This window comes from Kogia breviceps, chromosome X, assembly GCF_026419965.1.
Source record: "Kogia breviceps isolate mKogBre1 chromosome X, mKogBre1 haplotype 1, whole genome shotgun sequence".
NCBI classification, from domain to species: domain Eukaryota; kingdom Metazoa; phylum Chordata; class Mammalia; order Artiodactyla; family Physeteridae; genus Kogia; species Kogia breviceps.
In genome coordinates, this window is record NC_081330.1 from 120,131,693 (window position 1) to 120,154,511 (window position 22,819).

Below are 22,819 nucleotides of genomic sequence, written 5' to 3' on the forward strand. Positions count from 1 at the left end.
ACTTACGTCCTTATTTGTTCATGCTTCTGGCTAAGATTTTGTTGGAACAAAGGGTTCCACGACTAAAGCATTTGGAAACCACATCAATAGTCCAATCCAAATTTAATGCAGGGTATAGGTTTAATAAAACATGTGTAAAGCGTGCATACGAAGTGGATTAACATGTCAAAAGAAGTCAGGTTTGTGACTGGGTACAGTGGTGGATCAAGTCAGAATTCTGAGTTAAGTGAGCAAGTCCTTTTTCATTACTCTAAGTTATAATGTCCTCTTTCTCTTCCATCTAAGTCAGCAGTTCACAACTAGGGGGGGTGATTTTGACCCCCAGGGGACATTTGGCAATGCCTGGGTACATTTTTGGTTGCGATAACTGGGGGGGGGGGTTCCTACTGGCATCTAGTTGGTAGAGGCCAGGGATTCTGCTGAACATCCTTCAATACAGAGGACAGCCACACAACGGAGAAGTATCTGCCCAAAATGTCAGCAGTGCTGAGGTAAGAAATCCTGAACTAGTTAAACCCTACTTATTAGTCAGGGACAGATCAAGGCCCACTGCTTCTCTTTGATGTTTTCCTGGTCTCCACCAATCCTTTTCGCTCTGAGATTTTATGGTTTCTACTCCCCATTTTAGCAGTTAGTTTAATAATTATCTTACTTGCTCATAATTTTTCAAGCCAAGATTAGTTTTAGCAGCTCAACTAGGTTATAAGTGTCTCGTGAGAAGAGAGAGTGTTTTATGAATGTACTCATTCTGGGTGCCTTACAAGCACCTAAACTTGGCTAAACATATAGGAAATGCTTTTCTGGGGGAGATGTAACAGGGGGAAAGTTCAGAAAAATGTCTCAGGTGCCCAGAGGAGCTACTTAAACAAATATCAGGAATCACTAGTAAAGAAAGTCAGCAGGGACTTCCCTGGTGGTGCAGTGGTTAAGAATCCACCTGCCAATGCAGGGGACATGGGTTTGATCCCTGGCCCAGGAAGATCCCATATGCTGCAGAGCAACTAAGCCCATGCACCACAACTACTGAGTCTGTGCTCTAGAGCCCATGTGCCACAACTACGGAGCCCGTGTGCCACAACTACTGAGCTTGCATGCCACAACTACTGAAGCCTGCGCACCTAGAGCCCGTGCTCCACAACAAGAGAAGCCACCGCGATGAGAAGCCTGTGCACTGCAACGAAGAGTAGCCCCCACTCTCCGCAACTAGAGAAAGTCCGTGAGCAGCAACAAAGACCCAACACAGACATAAATTAATTAATTTGGAAAAAAAAGTCAACAGATCAGCAGGTTTTTCTAGTTGGTGTGAGGATAAGGACAAAGATGGTGGTAAAAAGCAAGAAGGCATGGGGAAGAAGGTGGAGGCAAAATGGAAGGGGATTTTGAAGCCCACAGAGGACTTAATGATAGAACAGGTAGATAAAACAGATAGATAAATGAATCTAAAGATTTCATTCACCATTCATCCATTCAACAAATACTTATGCAGCATCTTCGAGGTATGGGTACTGTTGTAGGCATGGTAACCAGCAGTGAACAAAACAGGGTGTCTGAGGGCTGATATACTGGTGATACTGATATCTGATGGAGGGAGGGGAAGATCATTAATAAACTAATGATGTAATATAATGTATTATCTATGCATGCTGTATACATACATACAGCTTATACAATGTAAAAGCCACATATATGATGTAAATCCAGATAGTGATAATCAGTGCTATGCTAATAAGGAGTTAACTGCTGACTTTAGGGGTGGGGAGAGCCTAGATTTATAGCATTTGCCAATTTCCATGGTATAAATACTCTGACCGCAGATGATTTTAAACTACAAATGTGAGGTTACTGAGCAGGGAGTTGGGAAGAGATGCGTATAGTACCATAAAGAAGATAACAAAGCATGTTTAAGAGACTGAGGATGACAGGGATGGTATTTTCTTTTTTTAAATTGAGGTACAGTTGATGCATAATATTATATAAGTTTCAGGTGTACACCATAGTGATTCACAGTTTTTAAAGGTTATATTCCATTTGTAGTTATTATAAAATATTAGCTATATTCCCTGTGTTTTACAGTATATCATTGTATTTTATTTATTTTATGCATAGTAGTTTGTACCCCTTAAACCCCTACCCCTGTCTTGTCCCTCCCCACTTCCCTCCCCCGACTGGTAACCACTAGTTTGTTCTCTGTACCTGTGAGTATGTTTCTTTTTTGTTATATTCACTAGTTTGTTTTATTTTTTTATTTTTATTTTTATTTTTTTTATTTTTTTTTATTTTTTATTTTTTTGTGGTACGCGGGCCTCTCACTGCCGTGGCCTCTCCCATTGCGGAGCGCAGGCTCCGGACGCACAGGCTCAGCGGCCATGGCTCACGGGCCCAGCCGCTCTGCGGCACGTGGGATCTTCCTGGACCGGGGCACGAACCCGTGTCCCCTGCATCGGCAGGCGGACTCCCAACCGCTGTGCCACCAGGGAAGCCCTGTTTTATTTTTTAGATTGCACATATAAGTGATCTCATACAGCGTTCGTCTTTCTCTGACTTATGTCACTTAGCATAATGCCCTCTACGTCCATCCATGTTGTTGCAAATGGCATTATTTCACTCTTTTTATGGCTGAGTAGTATTCCATTGTATGTATGTGCCACATCTTCTTTATCCATTCGTCTGTCGATAGATGCTTATGTTGCTTCCGTATCTCGGCAATTGTAAATAATGCTGCTATGAACATTGGGATGCATGTACCTTTTCAAATTAGTGTTTTTGTTTGTTTAGAATATATACCCAGGAGTGGAATTGCTGGGTCATATGGCAGTTGTCTTTTTAGTTTTTTTGAGAGACGTCCATACTGTTTTCCACAGTATGCAGTAGGCTGCACCAATTTACATTCCCAACAGCAGTGCGCAAGGGTTCCCTTTTCTCCACAAGCAGGGATGCTATTTTTGATGCTTCAGAAGATCTCTCTGAGGATGTGACATTAGAATAGTGCAGTTTCTGTAAAAAGCTGTGATCTTTGTTTTATCAGTATGTTTAGTGACTCATGATACTGCACCTATTTCACCTTCTCCCTGTAGGGCTGTGAATGTGGGCAAAATTGCGCTTCTGCCAAATCTTCTTTCTCTCCCTCAGAGGAGCAGCTGGTGAGATGCCTCAGAAGAGAAAGTTGAAAAGAGCTCCCTTTCCCACATCACATCTCCTGGACCTAGCATGTGCTTGGAAGTCTCTGTAAGAGTAAAGACTGTCACCATATCTGTAGGAGTACCAGGGTCCTACCCAGAGCTGGCTGGAAATCTTGCCTCTTTCCCAGAGATAGATTGTAGATTTTTCTAGGAGTCACTCCACAACGTGAGCCTGGGATACTTGGCAAGGCAGTCCTACTTCAAGTCATAACATTCTCCACATGCTTTCTGGGTTGTTGTTGAAAACATAATGTCATGCAAATAGGATTTTCCATTTTCAAACAAATGCCCACAGATCTCCACAATTACAAACTGGTGCTGCCTAAAAGAGTGGCGGTTTGGTTGAGAAATGGATTTCAGTTTGTAACTTCCAAGGGTAGATGATATATTTCTAGGAGTAAAAAAGCTTTAAACATTAAGGAAATGTTTTCAAACTATCCTCAACCAAGCCACTGATATAAATGAAAAAAAAAAAAAAAAACTTCCCCCGAATGCCAAAAAAGCATACTTCAGATGTCCCCGTCAACTGTGAGACAGTTGCTTTCCCATGAAGACCTGCCATATGGACAGTATGAGAAATCTCAAATTAAAATAAATTGTTATTCAGAGAGAGCCTTTCAATAGAGCCAAGACTCCCAACTTTATATTTTACAGCCTTTGCCACACTATTATGAGGTCCAGTTGGGTCGTTTAAAATTTGTGTAGTATTTAATCCCCCAAGTGCAGCAATCTTTGTTTTAATCTCTCTACAGTTCAGTGGCCCTGAAGCCAGTGTGAAAGAAAACAGGAGCCCCGGACGCCAACTTCCAGCCTCCTGGTTTCCCTTCACCCACTCCGGCTTCGGGCCTCAGGCTCAAGGCTGGGCTGCTAAGCCCTACAGGATTCAGTCCTCCTTTAACATGTTGGGCTGGCTTAGGCGGGCCCATGCAGGACAGAAGAGAAGGTGGGCTGGGTGGGACACTTGGTTCTGATTGTACAGTCAATATGACTGACAGGGACATTGCTTCAGCCTCTGGAGATTTTTACTGGGGAAACAGACTGGTCTTGCTTTGGTGACATTGGCATCAGGAAGGGGGACACTTTATTCTCCCCTTTCATGCTGCTCGATGCTTATAGGTCAAGCTTGCCCTCTGGGATTCTTCTCCTTCGGCCCCTCGCCTCTGATGGTTTGGGGGGGGGGGTGTCATTGGAAATGGAAGTGGGAGGCAAGTAAGCCAAGGAAAAGGTTAAAGCCAGTTGTGTTCATTTGCTGGGGCTGCTGTAACAAGCTGGTGGCTCAGAAGATTCTTCCTTGCCTTTTCCAGCTTCTGGCAGCCCCATGTGTTCTTTGGTTTGTGGCAACATAACCGAAACTTCTGCCTCCATCTTTATATGGCCTTCTTCCCTCTGTCTATGTCCAGATTTTTCTCTTCTTCTAAGGACACCGGTCATATTGGATTGGAGTCCGCCCTACTGCAGTATGACCTCATCTTATCGTCACTAATTATATCTGCAACCACCCTATTCCCAGCAAAGGTCACATTCGGAAGTACTGGGGGTTAGACTTCAGCACATCTTTTTGGAGGGAAACAGCTCAACCTATGACACCACTGAAGAAAGGGAGATTTTTTTTTTTTTCCAGTAAAGATGCTCCACTCTTAACACATGCTCAGTGTCTCAGCGTAGACGGCATCTAGGACGCATGTGAGCAGGAGGAAACAGCCCGCTGGTCCAGGCCTAGATGGCAGGTCACAAGCCACAAATGTCAGGGTGTCGGGGACAGACCCCTAGTTTGGGAGTCTTAACTCCAAATTTCCCAACTCCTAGAGGTGTACTTGGACCTGTAATGCTATTCTAACCGCGTCATTTGTGATTTAATACAGTTTATATATGGCCTGGATATCTGATCAGAAGCCAGATTAAGGGCTCTTCTTCTGCAGAGCTCACCCTACCTAGGGAAGGAGGCTCGTGGAGGTGAGAGGGTGGGAGCTCCGCAGTGCTGCAAGGGTCGCTGAAGAAGGCTTCACGGTCAGAGTCCTCTCTCTGTTTCAGCAGTCCTGACAATCCTTTTCTCTTACTTACTCTGATCTTGAGCCCAATTTTTACCCTGGGGGCCTTCAACGATCTATCTCCCTTGCAGCTAAACAAGCTGACCTGATGGAGTTTGACACATAGAGGAAGAGAGAGGGAGGTTCCTCTTCTTGCCGTGATTAGAGGTGGAAGGGGGCTTCCTGGATAATGGGATAACTTACTTTTAAGTCAGCTGCAGAAACAAATGATCTCCATTCATTCTCTGGGCGGGGGACAGAGGGGGGCCAATATGCACAATGTAGACATTTCTGTCAAATTCACACAGCCGCAACACTCAAACCCATCACACGGATAGTCTCTCCTTAGGTGTGCTCAAAATGCAGATGCTTTTATGACTGTAGGCTAAACAAACAAAGGAAAAGCCATACCAAACACTCCCCACACCTCGATTTGAGGCCTCCTTAAATTTCAGACCACTCTCCACAAAACTGACATACGTGGGCCTAAGTTGGCGGTTCCTGTCCTCATTTTGAGATATGGAACTCTTTGGAGACCTGGGGAAGACTGTAGATCCCTTCTCAGGAAAGTGTTTTGAAATGCATTAAACACAATGCAGAGATTTACAAAGGAAACCCGTTATCTTGAATATAGTTACCAAACTATTAAAAAAACAAAATGTTGGTATAATATTATTTCTGTGCGTTTGTTAATGCTTTAAGTTCTAACAGCAGTAACCATGGTAATTTCTAAGTGATAATGACTGTAAGAGATGATATTTTAGGATATCTGAAACAACAATAATGTGAGGTGAAAAAGTCTGTGATTGCTGTCCCTGGTGTGGTTAATACTACTGAGATGTGGCGTCTGTATTCCTTATCGAAGGACACACTCAGTTTCATCTAGAGCTGAGTAAAGACAAAGGTGTAATTTTTTCCCATCTAAGTTCACAGACCCTTTGGGGATCTGTGGACCAAGATCAGAAGCCCTGGCCTATGGGACTTCGGGGTCTCCTCAGCCCTCTCCCACCCGAGGCCTCCTTAGCGGTCCATGTAGATAACATTGTCCATACTTACCTTCCCTCCCTGTCGCAGGAAGCTGAGCCAAATTCTGAGCCCTGCCTGAAAAGGGCAGAACTCAGAAAGTCTGAATAAGGCTCCCTGAGGCTGGGAGTTTGCGTCTTCAGACACTCCGTCTGCCTCTGACTTCTCTCTCTGCAAATGCCCTTCCTCTCCCTCTCCCTTCCTCACAGCCAAGGGCATGGTCCTGGGAGGTCCCCTTCCTACACTGTTCCTCATCTGTGGCTCCTGCAACCAGACCAGGGTTGGCCCCTGCCTCCCGGTGTGCTGGCCTGCCTGATGCCACCTCTGTGAAATGGGCCGCTCCCCTAACACCATCCGCCACGGGCCCCTCTACACCTCTCCCTTGCTCTTCTGCCCAGCTCCCAGCTCAGCCTGCTGCCCACAGAGCGTTCTATCAGCCTTGTCCTGGTTCATACAGAACAGCAAGGCCTCTGTACTTGAACCAAACAATCAGTAAACTCCAGATCTTTCACCTGTTCCAGAGCACCCTTGGTCAAATTCCTTTTTAACCCAGTCTCCTCAACACTCACCACATATTTAATAATTGCCCCCCTCATCTTGGGAAAAAGATGGAAATAGTAGAGTCCTTGTGCATGTTGAATCACAATTGCATTTCTTTATTTTGAGAAGATCTAATGTAGCACTATGATGTTCAGGAACAGTTCTATATACTTTACAAATATACTATAGCATTTAATCCTTGTAACAACCCTATGAGGTGGGTATAGATGAAGAGACAGAGGAAAAGAGTAGGGTTGCCAAATTCAGTAAATAATACAGGATGCCCAGTTAAATTTGAATTTCAGGTAAACAGCAAATATTTTCAGTTTTTTATTTAATATGCCCCATGCAACATTTGGAATATATTTATACTAAAAAGTTTTTTGTTGTTTATCTGAAATTCAAATTTAACTTAGTGTCCTGTATTTTATTTGGAATCTATACAGAGAGGTGAAGCAACTTGCCCAAGATCACACAACCAGCAAGATTCAAACCAGGGTAGTCTGGCTTTGGAGTCTTTGCTCTTAGCCATCTGTCTCAGAGAGATGAAAGTCACATTATTGCAATACATGGAACATGTATTCCTCGCAATGGTTCTGGGAAGAATCTCTGTTCCGAAATCAGGCCAGCTTGCTGTTTGAGATTACTGCTAAAGAACTAGTCTAGTGGACCCACTTCAAATGAGGTAATGGATGCCTGGTTACAAGCAACAACTTTCTGTGTTGGCCCCATTAAATGCTGGATGCTTTGGATCTGAATGTGCAAAAGGAAGGCTTGACTTGCCCTCCGGCTGCTAGGAAAATCTTTTCAAGGATCAGTCGTGGAGTCCCACAGAACCATCCAGTTTGTACACCTCTTCTTCTGCCTGATTGGAAAGAAGACAGCAATAGAAGGCATTTTCCACCCACCACCCTGTCAGGCACCACTGGTCTCCAGCGCTCCTGTTAAGATGCTAGTGGATGGTCTGTGATGAGTAGTCTCTCTGACTGTCACCTGCCCTTCACAACAAAGATCTGAAAACGGGGTTCATTGAATTGCATTTCTTAGTAGAGGGCAGAATCTTGGATACCTTGAACGTGTAGTTTCTGCAGTCAAATGCTCCCCATCAGAAGTAGACACTCTCATAGATTGTGGAAGCATAACATTGGTACAACTCTTATAAAGGGCAAGTTGGCAAGATCTATCAAAATTAGAACCCTTTGAACCAACAATTTCCCCTCTAGGAACATTTCCTACAAATTCACTCTTCCACATTTGTGCAAAGTGGCGTGTGAACAAGGTTGTTCTCTGCAACACTCTTGGTACTAGCAAAATATTTGAAACAATGTAAAGCATCCTCCAAAGGGAACATAAATTATAGTACATCTGTATGGTGGAATACTATACAGCCATGAAAAAGGAATTAAGAACCTCAAGCATGAATGTGAAAAGCTCTCCAAGATATATTGTGAAGTGTGGAAAAAGAAGAGTGGAGTTTGTATTGTGTACCACCAGCTGGTCAAAAAAAAAAAAGAAAAAAAAAACTTTGAGAGGGGAAGCATATGCAAATATATGTGCATGTATATTTGCTTGTATATAAAGAAAATATCTCTGAAATGAAACATAAGAAATCGGTCATAGTAATTACCTACAGTGATGTAATACCTACAGTGATGTAGGTAGTAATTACCTACAGTAATTACCTACCTTGGTGGCTGGGGGACCGAGATGGAAGGAATGTTCATTGTATTATCTTTTATACCTTAAAAAAGTTGGATCATGTGTATTCATTTTTAAATTCAAAAAATATTATTAATAAAAGGGGAAACTTCTCCCCACCATAGACTAAAACATCACCTAACCAGGGCAGGGGAGGGAGACAGTGGGAATTGGGCGCTACAATTCTCTTGGTAGATTTGGAGATTAAAAACGTGATCTTGTTTGACTTCGTGGAAGTTTCCTTCCAGTTAGCACCTTCCTGCTTTTCCACAAAGAAAAGAAGGGGACATGCCCCCAGACCAAATGAACCCTTCACCTGTTCCAATACCTTTGGGGAGGCAGCAATATATTTCTCCTTGGTGTTTTCTTTTCTGCCTTTCAGAAATCCTACATGCTTCGGTTCACTGTCTCCCATGGGTTTTTCCTTGGAACAGCTAACGTGGAACCAAAAATCCATCTGGGATGGCTGCCCCTTATTTAGAAAGATCAAGGTCATTGTTAGTCCCACAGTCTAGCAAAGAAAGGGATAGAAGCCCAAAGTCCAACAGTCGGGAATTTCCTTGTGGAGTAGAGTCGGCTTCTGTACAGCCTCCTTCTTGGTTATTTTCACCAAGGGTATCTGGATTTTTCCACAGATGTGGAGCACAGGGACCACTATAACAAGTACAGTGTTGCTCATGTGGGGTTCACCTCCCTGAGGCTGTGATCTGAGATGGCACACCAAGTCCCTGGGGAAGGGACAGAAGCCTCTTTGGTAGTGATCGCCTCGAAATTTAGAAATTCGAGTAGTTGGTGAAAAACAGGTTCTGAGATACCATACAAACGAGGATTTCTATTTATTTGTCTTGCAAACTCATGTGTGGCACTTTTATGTGGCAACACTGTTACTCGCCTCATAAATATTAATTTGCTTAATTTTCATGACAACACTATCAGGTAGTTACTATTAATATCCCCACTTTACAAATGAGGATACTGAGGTGTAGAAAGGTTAGGTCACTTGCTCAAAGTCACACAGCTTAGTGATTGACAGGCTTGGAATTCAAATCCAGAGGTCTAACTCCATAATGCATATGTTTAAACGTTAGCATAATGCAAAGTGGGTGAGTTTTTGATATCAGATGTCTTGAGCATTCCCTAAAAAGGCAGATTAAGGCCATGTAACGATGAAGTCTATTCTAGGGGTTCAAGATCTGTCCAGACAATTAACTGAACAATCAGTAAACAATCAGTAAACTCCAGATCTGGGGTATTCTAATGCCTGGGGTATTCTTGGTTGCTATCATGGAATTATTCTGCCTGTTCAGGAAATTCTCAAGACATCTGATTTTGAAATCTCATCAATTTCCCACTACTCTAGTGGTTTAAAATGAAAATATTTGGGGAGAACACTTTTATCTCTACCAACAACAGCCTAAGTAGATGCTAACATGTAAATAAATGGTTTTGTAAGGAATGGCCGGGGTGCTTGGACCTATGAGAGAAAGATAGGAAAGTTTTAATTTTGATTATCAGCATCCACAATGGATGTGAGACCCAGAAAATGACTGCTGCTTAGTAGGACATGGAGGCACAATCTCTGCCAAAAGATATGGCACATCAAGAGTTAATTCAGGCTTTTCCTGAGCAGTCTCAGTCATATCTCTTCTTTTGCTCTCCTTCTAAATTTATTTATTTTATTTATTTATTTTTGGCTGCGTTGAGTCTTTGTTGCTGTGTATGGGCCTTCTCCATTTGCGGCGAGAGGGGGCTATTCTTTGTTGTGGTGCGCTGGCTTCTCCTTGCGGTGGCTTCTCTTGTTGCGGAGCTCGGCCCGTAGGCGCGCGGGCTCAGTAGTTGTGGCTCGCGGGCTCTAGAGCACAGGCTCAGTAGTTGGGACGCACGGGCTTAGTTGCTCCACTGCATGTGGGATCTTCCGGGACCAGGGCTTGAACCCGCGTCCCCTGCATTGGCAGGAGGATTCTTAACCACTGCGCCACCAGGGAAGCCCTGCTCTCCTTCTGAATGCTGAAAAATTGAGACAAAGGTAACAGTTTTCCCATGAAAATCACCATCCCTCCTCCCTCTTTCCCAAACAAGGGGGAACATCGAAACCTTTCGCTGCCACCCTAGGATCCCACCAGGCATCATGACCACTGCCTTCTGGTTTCCCCACCATAAAGTAGCTTCCAGAAGATGTGCTGCACGGAGCTAGAAGAACGCTGGCTGCAAGGGCTATTTTACTGTGTTGCATTCTGCGACAGCATGATGCATTGGCTGATCTTTGGAACACAGTATAGTAAAAAGAATTGGCCCCTGCTGGTGCTTAAAAGGTGCTGGAAGGGGAATGTTAATTTATTGCTAATATACACTGTGTTAAAAATAGAAAGAAAAATAACTTTTGTTCCCACTTCGCCTTTTGGTGCTCTAGAAGTGGGGTGGGGGGGTCTAGTGGCCATGATTAGAGGTCATGTTTTGGTTACAACTTAAACCTGTACGATTATTGAGACATAGGGGAATGAAATCCTTTGTTGCACGCCTGCCAAGAAGCTTCCCAAAGGAGCTGACCTCCGCAGAGGCCAGAACACACTTGCCACGCTAACGCTGGGGACATTTATCTCCTGGCCCCAGATCTTTTGAACCTGCATTTGCACTTTCTGCCTGTCCACCCGATGCCACACGAATGGGCTCTGGAAACCTTCTGTGGTGGATCAGGTCTGCTGGCCGCAAGCAGAGTGGAAACAGGCTCGAGATCCCTGAAACCTCATTTCAGGGGTCTGGAAACAGAGGCTGAGAGAGAAAAATGGGCCTTTGGTGAGGCGCCCAATAAATAGTCTTTGGATTGAAGAGTTGTGGACTCAGAGTGGTCAGATGGGAGCAATATTTAAGGGAGATGCAAGGAGGCTCCTGCGAGCTTCAGAGAGTGGATTCCCTCCTGCACTTGGGTATTTTTATTTTCTCATTTTCTTATGATACCCAGAAAGATTATCATTTATGTTTTTATTCCAGTTTATTTATAATTGACATAGAGCAATGTGGAAGTTTAAGGTGTACGGCATAATGATTTGACTTACATATATCATGGAGTGATTATCACTACGTTTAATGAACATACATCATCTCATATAGATGCAAAATTAAATAAATAGAAAAACATTTTTCCTTACATGAGAAGCCTTAAGATTTCCTCTAATAACTTTGATGCTGCAGCGGTGTTAATTATGTTTATCATGTTATACATTGCATACAGCACTTATTTATTACATTATAGTACTTATTTATCTTATAACTGGAAGTTTGTACCTTTTGACCACCTTCCTCCAATTCCCCCTCCCCTTAACCCCCCATCCCTACTAACCACAAATCTGATTTCTTTTTCTGTTTGTTTGTTCTTGAATATATTTTTAAAAAAATTTTATTGAAGTATAGTTGCTTTACAATGTTGTGTTAGTTTCTATTGTACAGCAAAGTGAATCAGCTATATATATACATATATCCCCTCTTTTTTGGGTTTCCTTCCCTTTTAGGTCACCACAGAGCACTGAGTAGAGCTCCCTGAGCTATACAGTAGGTTCTCATTAGTTATCTATTTTATCCATAGTATCAATAGTGTATAGATGTCAATCCCCATCTCCCAATTCATCCCACCCCGCCCCTTTCCCCCTTGGCATCCATGCGTTTATTCTCTACATCTGCACTTGGGTATTTTAAAAAAATTAAAAAATTTTTTTTAACATCTTTATTGGAGTATAATTGCTTTACAATGGCATGTTGGTTTCTGCTGTATAACAAAGTGAATCAGCTATACGTAATGTATATCTGCATATCCCCTCCCTCTTGCGTCTCCCTTCCACCCTCCCTATCCCACCCCTCTAGGTGGTCACAAAGCACCGAGCTGATCGCCCTGTGCCATGAGGCTGCTTCCGACCAGCTATCTATTTTACATTTGGCAGTGTATATATGTCCATGCCACTCTCTCACTTCGTCCCAGTTTACCCCTCCCCCTCCCTGTGTCTTCAAGTCCATTCTGTACATCTGTGCCTTTATTCCTGTCCTGCCCCACATTCTTCAGAACCTTTTTTTGTTTTTTTAGATTCCATATATATGTGTTAGCATATGGTATTTGTTTTTCTCTTTCTGACTTACTTCACTCTGTATGACAGACTCTAGGTCCATCCACCTCACTACAACTAACTCAATTTCGTTTCTTTTTATGGCTGAGTAATATTTCATTGTATATGTGTGCCACATCTTCTTTATCCATTCATCTGTCAGTGGACACTTAGGTTGCTTCCATGTCCTGGCTATTGTAAATAGAGCTGCAATGAACATTGTGGTACATGTCTCTTTTTGAATGCTGAGTCATATGGTAGTTCTATTTTTAGTTTTTTAAGGAACCTCCATACTGTTCTCCATAGTGGCTGTATCAATTTACTTTCCCACCAACATGCTCTTGGGTATTTTTTTTTTAAATTTTTTTTTGGCTGCGTTGGGTCTTTGTTGCTGTGCGCGGACTTTCTCTAACTGCAGCGAGCGGGGACTACTCTTCGTTGCGGTGCGTGGGCTTCTCATTGCGGTGGTTTCTCTTGTTGCGGAGCATGGGCTCTAGGCGTGCAGGCTTCAGTAGTTGTGGCTCGCGGGCTCTAGAGCGTAGGCTCAGTAGTTGTGGTGCACGAGCCTAGCCGCTCCGCGGCATGTGGGATCTTCCTGGACCAGGGCACGAACCCGTGTCCCCTGCATCGGCAGGCGGACTCTCAACCACTGCGCCACCAGGGAAGCCCCCCACTTGGGTATTTTTAAAAGATGCTTATGGGTATTTGGGCTGCAAGAAACGAGCATAGCCAGAGGGGAAAATCAGCAGAGCTCACCAAGACTTTCTGGAAGATGTGACAGCCGGATGCTGTTCGGCTCCTGGGTCTCAGTCACCAATTGCTTCCTCTGTCCCCAACAGTGCCAGCTCCTAAACTGTCCTTCATTTTGAGGAAGCCAGTAAACCCCCTAGGAATCGTGCTTGGCTGCAGTTGGAATCAGTTTCAGTGATTAATTAAGTTAATTAACATATTTGGAGTTTTGACCACCTTTAATATCCTCTACCTCTATAAAAGCTCCTGTGAATTAAGGCAAATATTTTTGTGGAAATAGCCTCCCTGGCCTACTTAGAGGAGGGCAAATGATAGTTGCCTGGATCTAACTACCTCTTTTGCTCTTTAAGGGATTTCCAAAATATATGATTCTTTTTCCTAGAGAAAAATTTAAGTACACTTTTCTTCATCTGATTCCCTCCCTGTTCTCTCCCTTTCCCTCTCCTCCCACCCCTTCTGATTTATCAAAATCCACTGGAAATGGACTGGCCCAGCCCACACGTTGAAAAAGGGCAGGTAGATGGAGCGCTCGGTGAGAGACAGCGGGGAGAATCAGCAGTCTTCCCCACGGGGCCAGGAAGCTGCGAGAAGACAGTTAATTTCTTAGCACTAAGTGTCCCTTCCCCTGGCCTGCCTGCTTGAGAGAGACCCACTTCCAATTCAGTTGTGTTGTGAAAGGTCACCCACTCAGCTTTCTGTGCCACGAAGAGAAATTAGTCAGGGCCTCGCTGAGAGTGGACCCTTGGCTGTTCATCATTTGGGGTGAGTTCTCCAGCTTTGCAGTGGCCCAGCGTTTTATTAAGCAAAGGCATAGCTGGTAGCCTGGGGCTGCGTAAGAAAGCTATGTGTTGTGTCCTTTTAGGAAGAAGAGGGGTAAGGGTGAAGCTTTAGGAAGAAAAATGATACAACCAAAAAGTAAAAATAAATATGGAATAAAGACCATAGTTAGTTCTGTTATTTTTCTTTATGTCATACAGTCAGAAACCACATTTGAAACCTTCCTCCTCCGGTAATAAAAATGTGCATGTCAATCATTGCTGGGCAAAATCCTTTTTTTTTTTTTTTTTTTTTGCTGCATTCCGTTTCACCAGAAGTCTCAGTGACCTTTGAATCTTAAATTGCAGCCAGGTAACCTGGCGTCAGCTGTACAAGCTTATTTTCCTTTTCTTCTTGTCCCCCCCTTCATTCCTACAGAAATAGAGTGATCCAGACCTACCGGAAGTTCAGGTAGGACATTAATCAAAAACCTAGTAGAAATGAGGAAGTCCTTCCAGCAGCAGGCAAGAGATAGAGCTGTGAGCCACGACATTCAAGTTTGCCTTTAAACTGACATGAAAACAAAAATCTTATCCTCATGGGTCAATCTGTTAACTCGTGTTTAGCATCAGTAACACTCACTGCCTCCTATCCCCCACCTGCACCCTGGAAAGAGCAATCTGTGTTTAGAAACTGTTTCGTTTATACAGATTATATATAACTATTTCATATATTTGCGTTTGCTATTTCTGCGCCTCTTGTACTCATAGTTGACACACACACAGCACTCAGAAAGAAGTTCTGAAAGACTTATCAAAGGACAGGAAGAGACAAAAAGAAAATGGTGAAGCAGCTTCCCATGAAGATGATAAATTGGGTTGGTAGAAAAGCCTTTGCTTTATTTTCCCATTTTTACCCTCTGATACGCATGAGATGTATGGCTAATTATAATCACTCTAAAGCTTATGGCAGTGAAAGGAATAGAATGTTTGAAGCCCCTTGGTCCTGGCTGCCTTTGGCAACCACACTTAAAGGGCTTCAGTACGGAGCATTTAACAGCTGTGAGCAGGGCCAGCCCATGAAATGAGCTGGTGGGATTTTTTGCCACCGAGGTATCATGGTGGGGGAAAATTCGATGCCGACCAGGACAACTGGTCCGCCACGGCTCTGGCTCTCTCTAGGATACTGAGCAGGTCATAGTAACTTCGATAGAACTTGGGTTCCTCATCTGTAAATGCAGCAGTATGCTATTCAAAGAGCTACTAAGTCCTTTCCATTGGAATATTCTAGGATTTTGGAGTAGAATAACATTTTCCTTGACCTCATTTTTCTTCTAGGGAGATGTAAATAAAGTTAAATGTGACAATTCAGTTGAAGTGTTAGATGGCGTCTTTCTGGGCCATAACTATGATGTCAGGGAGATGAACTAGTCAGTAGTTTTAACCTTTCGTGTATCATGGGGCCCTCTGAGAGCCTGATGAAAACTCTCGATCCTCTCCCCAGTAAAACACACATATGCCTATTTATGCTCTCTTCGTACAAAGGCCACATCAGGGATGGTGGATTTCCAGAAGGGCATCATTGGATCCCAGTCAACAACTGCCAGGCAGGAGATGTTAAAGCCCCACCCAACCTCTAGAGGTCTGTAGCTCCATTATACAGCTCTAGGCTGGACAATATTTTTAGCATTTACAAGTTCGTTAGGCATTTTAGCTTCCAAGATCATCTCAGGACAGAGGTGAGGGACAGCCCTCAAACATCTCCTCCCTCTCCCAGATCTTTCCTGCTCTTCCTTCCTCCTGAGTTATACCCTGGTTAACATGATTTATATGTAACAAATACTTATTAGCACATACCATTATATGTGGCAGACACCTATATTTTAAAAATTAATGGTTTAATCCTTGCAAAAACCCTACGACATAGATAGTATTGTCATTTCCATATTATAATTGAGAAAACGAAGGGACAGAGACGTTAAATAATTTGCCCAAGGTCGTTGAGTTAGTAAGTGGTGGCTCTGGGTTTCAGAGCCAGCAATCTGACTCCAGAGTCTGTGCTCTTAACCACTGTGACTATTTCTCAAGTATTTGGGTAATGGAGATTTCAAAACAAAAACCATTCTGTGAAAATTCTTCAAGTTGTATACTTATGATTTGTACATATTTCTGTGTGTATTATACTTCAGTTTTAAAAAATTACTTGACAAATCTGTGTCGACTGGGAATACTTTTGGCAGCAAGAAAAACCTCTTGAATAGTGGACCAAACTGGAGGGGTATTTAGTGTTTATTTAACAAGGAAGTAGGTGGTCTCAGAGTTGATTTGGCAGCTTGGTTGCGTCCCAGTGACTCCGACTCTTTCCGGTTTCCCTCTTGCCCATTTTCAGTGTTCTGGCAGTGTCTCTCCTCCTGGTCACAGGTGGCTACTATGTCTCCAGCCGCCACATCTGTATAGGAAGGGATGGGCAGTGAAGGAGGTCTGCTCACATACTTCTCTCCTCTCCTTTTGCAAAACCTCCTGGCACACTGTCCCATTAGTCTCATTGGTCAGAATTAGGTAACATGGCCACTGTCGTATGAGGGAAACTGGAAACCTGAGTCTGACTTTTCCGAGCCCCTAATGGGCTGTGATGGAGAAGGGAGAAGGGGTGGGAATAAACGTCGGATCTCTCAACAGTGTCTGCTACACAGTCCCTAGGGAAAAATACTTCTGCGCTGAGACAGGAGGAGAGGAAGGGAAGGGAAGGGAAAGCCTTCTTTGAGATCAAAGGTAGCCAATTAGTATTTTTTTCCTCTAGATTAAAAAAAAGCCTCATACTGATTCCTTGAGAAGACGTAGAATATAGCAAATTGGGACGATGAGCTCTTAATCAGTGGCTTAATTTGAATCTTTGAAAAATGGCCATTTCATTACCTTCTTTAATGTAGTATACATCAAATTTAGCGTGTCTCCTGAACACCAGGCTAGGTTTTGCCAGATGGTGCAAGTTTTTCAACCTTCTACTAATTCTTGCACATTTTTAGCAGTTAAAATGCCCAAAGGGACTACCGTTCCAGTAGGAGGAGAAAGAGCAGTTGCTTAAGTGGTCTTGTCCACAGCTTTGTACCTGAATGACAATGATCCTTCCTCTGTCCACGTTATCTACCAAACTCCTTAAAATTCCTGTCTGTGGAGAGAACCATTTTCCTGCAGCCTTCAAGAACGCTATCACCACAGTGTTTGGTTTGTGGGGTTTTGTCTTAGTTTAAATTCACCCAGAAGATGATGTGAACATCAAGGATTCTGGTATAAAGAGTTTCTTTGGGTGATGAAGGAAACACTGGTGGGAGAATGGGAAAGTGATCCAGGGAAGGGGAAGCAGTGGACAAAGGGTGCACTAGCAAGTAAATTACCATGTTGATCGAGTGGAACTTGATCTCTCTGGGAAATTCTGAGGTGATAGCGTAAAACACATAGTTTAGGGTTCTTCTACCTGAGGGTAAGAGAGCTGGGGTATGTATATTCCAACTCCCCAGTATTACTGGAGGAGGCTCCTTCCAAATGGTGTTCATTCCCTGGCATTTCTGTCCTGCCACAAAGGCAGACAAATCTTCTGACTTCAATGGCTACAGGTAGCCCTCAGACAAAGCAAGGTAGGTGCTGGCCTTTGGAAGTGGTGAACGTAAGGGGATGTAGATTTCTTAGAATTAAAGTCCAGAGCCCTCTGTTATTCCTTCCTTCTCCTCATTTTATAATCAAAGTAAATATGGTCCAGATACGTAAAGTCTCACACCTAGGCAGTGGCTGGACTACAACGAGAGCCCAGGTCTCTCACCTTTTCATCTCAGATTCTTTCATCCTCACCATGTTATTCACAAACCAGGGGGGGGATACTTAAAATAATAAAAGATTATGGCTCTGTTGAATTATCTTGAAATTTAGAAAATACTTTTTCTTTGTGTAATATTAAGAAAATATCATTTTTAGAGACTTCCCTGGTGGTCCGGTGGGTGAAACTCTGTGCTCCCAATGCAGGGGGCCTGGCTTCCATCCCTGGTTGGGGAACTAGATCCCGCATGCATGCTGCAACTAAAAGATCCTGTGTGCTGCAACTAAGACCCGGCGCAGCCTAAATAAATAAATAAATAAATAAATAAGTTAAAATTAATAAATTGGTTATGGAACAAAATAAAAATAATCACAAACACTCCTTTCTCTGTACATATCCCTCTTGGATGTTAGATGATCTTCCCACAGCTGTGAGCAAGACTATTCTCAGCTCTGGGTCCTTCTGCTATGCCCTTTGGATATTCTCTAAGGTCTTCTACTTAAAGTCTGTCCATATGACTATTAAATACAAGACCATATGATGTAGCCAGCCCCATCCTCTTGTAGCACTACGCTTCTTAAAAATACAATGAGGAAAGATTTTGCAAAACCTTCTAGTCCCACAGGGAACTGAAGAAACCCTGCAGGTGTAGCTCTAAGATATGGGAGTGTTTAGGAAAATCTTAGGGAAGAACAAAGCTCAGCTTCACAAGAAGGTCTGAAGTAGAACATTTGGCCAGTGTTTCTCTCCAGACGCTCTACTCTCCGAGCTACATAGACTGTTCTTCACACACTTCTGGGAGCTCCTAGGGCTATTCAGCGTCTCTGCTCCATTCTGATTTTACTCCTTTTCTCTAATCTTCTTTTCATCTCACTCACCCATTTCTCCTACTCTAGGAAGGGCTTAATTCTGTCTCAGAGATCAAAATAATTGGAATAGAAGCAAGGTGTTCAGACTGACCTCTTTTTGTTAAGTAGGTTTTGACATCTTTGTACCCAGAGGTTCATGGCTGGATTTTCCAACTGACATGATTTAGAAAGAACTCCTCTGCAGCTTCTCTTTCTTTTGTTTAAATCGTGGAATAATATGCACAATGTAAAGCGTAAAAATTTCAGGTGTACAGCTCAGTGAATTTTAACAAAGTGAACACGTCCAGGTAACCACCACCCAGGTCAAGGTGTACATTATCAGCACTAAGAAGCCTAGTTCGTAAGTACCCAGTCATTACCAACACCCTCAAAGTAAAGATAATCTTTCACCATAGATGAACTTTGCATATTTTTGAACTTCATGTAAATGGAACCACACAACATGTACTCTTGTGTGTCTGGCTTCTTTTCCTCAACGTTAGGTCTACAAGGTCGTCCTTGTGGTTAGGTCCTCCATGGTGCATCCATGGTGTTGTGAGCAGAAGTGATTTATTTCTTCTTTCATTGCTGTGTAGTATTCAAGTGTGTGAATCAACTACAAGTTATCCATCCATTTGGGTCGTGTACAGCATTTTTAGTACTGAATTTCATAAGGTCATTGGGATGGGATGAGATCATAATTATATTAGACATTCATGCCTAAAAACATTCATTGCCAGGTTGACAGTGGCCTGTCAAGTCTATTTATTTAGCTAACATGTATGTGGAGCTTACTATGTGTCAAGCACTGACCTAAGTGCTTTATAAATGTAAGCTCATTTAGCTTTCATACCAACACTCTGAGGTAGGTCACTGTTATTGTTCCCATTAAACAGATGCAGAAGCTTAGACACGGATTGGTCTGGTTAAGTCACTGCCTAAAGTTACACAGCTAATCCAGCAGACAAGAAAGTTCTGGCCAGTGGGACTGCCTTAGATCATGTCTCTACTGTGCCCCTTGGATGTATTCTATTACAGCACCAAGAACATTGTAGTATATGTCTTTATTTACCTCTCTTTTTGCTCCTCTGGACCATGAGCTTGAGCGCAGCTCCTGCGTCTTATTTTTGCCAGTATTGGTTCAATGGACAAGCCAGGGGCTTTGCTGAAGTGAATGCTTGTATGCGGAGGGAGTTGAGCGTGAGGCAATGAGCTCACGGGCACCTTTTGTTAAAGTGCCTAAAATTTCTTTATATTTTCCTGGTGAAAACTGGGGGAGCAGGATCAGCGAGGAGCTAGGGGGGAGAGCAGGAAAGGGGAAGAGGAGAGGGTGTGTTGCCCATGGCTTGTGGATCAACCATGCAAACTGCTCAGTACTGTTTTTATAACCTAAACCAGAGGAGAGGGTGAGGAGGGAGAGCCCAGAGCTGTGCTGACCAATAGAAATAGAACACGAGCCACGTGTGTAATTTTAACTTTTTTAGAAGCCACATTTTAAAAAGTGAAAAAGAGGGGAAATGAATTGTAATAATATATTTTATTTAACCCAATATATCCAAAACAGTATCATTTCAAAATGTGATCAATATAAAAATTATTAATGAAACATTATAGATTCTTTTTTACTAAGTCTTTGGAATGTACAACACACCTTAACTCGGATCAGCCACATTTCAAGTGCTCGATGGCTGCCTGCGGTTACTGGCTACTGTGCTGGACAGAGTAGGCCTCGAGCCTTGCTACTCAAAGTGTGGTCCTTGGACCAGCAGCATCACGAATGGAAGTTTGCTAGAAGTGCAGAATCTCGGGCTCCATCCCAGCCTCACTGAATCAAAACCTGCCTTTTAAAGAGCTCCTGGGGTGGTTAAGACTCTGCACTTCCAATTCAGGGGGTCTGGGTTCGATCCTCCCCCGTGCTGCAACTAAGACCCAGCGCAGCCAAATAAAGAAAGAAATATTTTTAAAAATAAATAAATAAAGAGCTCCTGGGGTTGATTTGTTTGCACATCAAAGTTTGAGAAGCCGACCTAGTGATCAACTGCATTGAAAGGGTATTTTCACATGAATGGCATACAGTTCCCTAACCCTGAACTTACAAGCACAGGGTCTCTAACTTCATTTGTTAACTTCCCTCCCTCCCTCCCTTCCGGCCTTCCTCTCCTGCTTCCTTCCCTTTTCAGTCAATACCGCCCCGTCTCTCAAATGACAGCACCCAGCTCTGAAATTCTGCCAGCTCATCCTTTGTGAATGAAGGGAAGTGGATTCAGCCACAGTCCTATCTTTCTGCCATTATCCTGTATTAAGTGTCCTTCAGTTAGTGTGTGCTGTGGGTCCCCTGCGAGACCCCCTGCTGGTTTATGTCACTTGTGCATTAGCCTCATTGGTTACCAAGCATCCCTATTATTAAGGCTTTAAAAGCCAGTCTTTTCCACCTGCCAGTCCTTTAATTTCCTTTTCCGTCTCCTGGACGATTTTCCCAGATGGAAGTTTTGTGAGTCTCTCCACATCCATCTTCTCTTTTATCTTGCAGGAATTTATTTCCTTGCAGCCCTCTCTTCTTTCTCTTCCTTTCCCTTTCTCTGTCCCATTCTTCCTCTCCCCCTACAGTGTGCTGTCTTTCTGCAATTCTTCACTACCACTCTCGCTCCCCAAGAGAAGGTAATTACTTGGTTAGGAACAGGTTGGTTATAGCTATGTGTGCATTCACCAAGCTGGAGCCTCGTCAGCAAAGCTGTTTCCAGCCCCTGCTGGCTCAAGCAACATTTGGCAAGTCATCGCTTTCCAACCCCATCCAATTGTTTCTGCCAATTTGATGAAATTGTGAAGCAGGTTGCAATATTGGCAGTTTGAAAACGGATACTGCATAGAGTTATAGAACCATAATTTGAAAACTTGTTTTTGTATAACTTGTCCACCTTACCTGTTTGTTTTTGTTTGTTTGTTTGCTTTTTTTTTTTTTTTTTTTTTGCGGTACGCGGGCCTCTCACTGCTGCGGCCTCTCCCGTTGCGGAGCACAGGCTCCGGACGCGCAGGCTCAGCGGCCACGGCTCACCGGCCCAGCCGCTCCGCGGCACGTGGGATCTTCCCGGACCGGGGCACGAACCCGTGTCCCCTGCATCGGCAGGCAGACTCTCAACCACTGCGCCATCAGGGAAGCCCACCTGTTTGTTTTTAAAGAGCAGTGCGATACAGTTTTAGCAATGTCTGTATAGTATTAAGCTTGAATTTTTAGAGAGAAAATTCAGGATGCAGATAAAAATGCTCAGCCCATGGGAATGTGCTTTATTTTCAAGCTGACATTTCACCAAGGAGGCAATGGAAGCTTTTCATTTTGTTCTCCTTGCTCTGGTGTCTCGGGTTGCCTATAGTAGGAAACAGCCAACAATGGCTGGTGGGCCAAATCCACCTGCCTCCTATTTTTGCATGGCCAGTAACTAAGAGTGGTTTTTACGTTTCTCAATGGTAGGGGAAAAAAAACCACAAGTATTTTGTGACACCTAAAAACTACATGAAATTCAAATTTCAGTGTCCATAAATCAAGTTTCCTTGGTCACACTGCCATGGCATTCATTTATTGTCTGTGGCTGCTTTTGAGCTATAATAGCAGGGTTGAGTGGTTACGACAGACTTTATGGCACGCAAAGCCCAAAATATTTACTCTCTGCTGCTTTACAGACAAAGCTTGCTGACCCCGTGTCATGTGAGCACTGATTCCTAACTTGGGCTGCATCTGGAGAGCTTTAAAAATACAAATGCATGTGTCTTGCCCCTAAACATACTGAGTTAATTATTTGGGGGTGTATCCTAGTAATTGGTCATTTAAAAAACTCCAGGCGATTCTCCTTTGTGGCTGACATTCAGAACCACATAAGCCAATATAAGGAGATGTAAAACTTTTTTCATTCATGATGATTCGAGGACCTAAAGACTATTTACTCCCTTACCTAACATGGAAATACTAACTTCATTTCCTCTCCTTACTCTTACCGGGCTGTTTATGATTCTTGCCCACTTGCCTAGTTCTGATTTCTTTTCTTTTGACTCTCTGAGTGTCTTTTATAGCTCACATGTTTCCAAACACCATTGAAGAAAAGCAA

The 22,819-nt window shown here is 43.2% G+C and overlaps 1 protein-coding gene across 10 annotated transcripts in view; it reads left to right on the forward strand.

Annotated features, from left to right (window-relative positions):
* Positions 1–22,819, forward strand: part of RAI2 (retinoic acid induced 2) — a 404,475-nt gene that overhangs the window by 158,569 nt on the left and 223,087 nt on the right. The window contains exon 1 of one of the 10 annotated variants that reach the window (XM_067023117.1): positions 14,508–14,535. The exons of the other annotated variants lie outside the window; for them this stretch is intronic. The gene's annotated coding sequence lies outside the window, so the exon portion shown is untranslated. Of the gene's footprint in view, positions 1–14,507; positions 14,536–22,819 lie in introns of those variants that run through there. 10 annotated transcript variants of the gene reach the window in all.